Genomic DNA, 2,075 nt, shown 5'->3' with positions numbered 1-2,075 from the left:
CCCCAGGGACCCCTGCCGGGCAATGTGCCCCAGGGATCCCACCCAGCAGCTGTGCCCCAGGGACCACCCTCCCCCCACCCCGGCACTCAAGGGCCACACACGCCCGGTGCTGAGTGCTCCAGTCCCCCTTCTGCCACCCAGGCCTCCCACGGACCCAGCCTCCCTCCCCGTCACCCCTTCACAAGCTCCTGGAACCCATGTCCTTTCCGGGACACCAGGCCACCCAGGCTTTGCCTCTCCCACTGTCCCCAACTGTCCTGTCATCAACAGCTCCACAGGCGCCTTCCTGAAGGGCTTTTGCCAAAAGAAGGGATAGAATTTCAGAAATGCTGCAGACTAAACCACTCTAAAGTATCACCGAGAACAAGGCAAAACTGAGATGCTTTCAGAACGGCGAGACTTCAGGCTTAGCTGCCAAATCCTCTGGCAGGAGAATTACTCATAGACAGTCCTGGTGCAGATGACAAAAAAATCATGGAGACGCAAGAGATAGCAGTGAGGATGGAAACCAGGGAAGAGCCAGACCCAAGAGGAGGCGCCGCTCGACATGCGCCCAGACTCCGGGAGGAGGTGCTGCTCCTCGACACGCTCCCAGCAGGACAGGCAGCAGAGACGGGATGAGCAACATTCAACTTTAGAACTTCCGTGAAACCAAAGAAACCACCATCAGAGGGAAAAGGCAACCTAGGAACAGGAGGAAATTGTGAACCACAGGACCTGGCTGCGTGAGGAGCCTGACGACCCCCATGACAGACAGACAAGAACAGACTGAAAAACAGGCAAAGGACCGGAACTGACACTTCTCTGAAGCAGACAGACACCGCCCCGACATGTGAGCACGGGCGCTCAGCCCCTCCACTGTCGGGGCAACGCCCCCCCAAGCCTCCCAGAGTGCGCACACCTGGGACCTGTGGAGGGACAGTGCTGGGGGCGTGCAGGTCCCCCCTGCCCTGGGTCCCTCCTCCAGGACTGGGAGGAACACGTGTGCTGTGGCACGCCATCAGATCATTGGAAGCTGACGAGAGGGGGAGCTGAGCTCCGTGCACGACAGCCCTGCTGGACGCTCAGGAACGATGAAGATGGTCACCTGGTTTTTATCACAGTAAAAAAAGATTCTGAATGATTTTGTTAACATACGGACAGTGGTGCCTGATTCAAAGCACTGGTCCAGGGAGGCTCGGAGACCAAGGAGAGGTGGACCTGGTGGGAACCCACAGGCACAGTCTGTATGGCCAACCAAGGAGGCAGGGCAATTCAGGGCAGAGGACCAACCACATCCGCAGCAGAGGCACCGGGATGGACCCCACATGCAGAGGGCCAACCTGCGCCTCATACAATCTGCAGATTCCCTGGAAAGGGACCGCAGGTGAAAACGTGGACGCTAAAACTGTAAGGTGCCCAGTGGGAATACACAGGGTGAGACTTCCTGGCCCTCAGGGAAAGCTCTCCTGCAGGGATACAGACAGCACCAACTGTAAAAGAAATCAACTAGTCAGTCTTTATCCAAACCAGGATGCCTGCCTTTCGAAAGACAATTTAAGAATAAGGACAATTTACAGTAAGCCGCATCGCTTTCTATTTTACAGATTTCTGACGTATAATTCAGACACCATAAAACTGACCTTTGTAACTCAAGTATACAGCCCAGCGGTGTTTACTATGATCGCCAAGGCCGTGCAACCATCAACACCATCTACTTTCAGAACATTCCCATCACCCCGAAACAGAAACTCCTGCCTACAGAATTCTTGCTCCCAGTCAAGGAACCAGCCAGGGATCTCCCATCTACCTGAACGGACCTGCCTGTGCTGGACACTTCGTATCAATGTAACACATAATATCCTCTGTGGCCCTTCATGTCTGGCCTTTTAACCGAGCGACATGTTTCCAGGGTTCAGTCTGATACAGCGTGCGCGTCACTCCTTTTCACAGCTGAATGGTGTTCCCTTATGGGACCCACATTCGTGTCTGTACTGGTAGAGAGATGGACACTGAGGCTGCGTCCACTTTCAGAGAGATGCCTGCACAGGTTTTGTATGGGCATGTTCGCATTTCTCTCAGAGGGGAACTGCTGG

The sequence above is a fragment of the Bison bison genome, unplaced genomic scaffold (genome assembly GCF_000754665.1).
Source record: "Bison bison bison isolate TAMUID 2011002044 unplaced genomic scaffold, Bison_UMD1.0 scf7180017850700, whole genome shotgun sequence".
Lineage (NCBI taxonomy): Eukaryota > Metazoa > Chordata > Mammalia > Artiodactyla > Bovidae > Bison > Bison bison.
Note: the sequence above shows the minus strand (reverse complement) of the source record.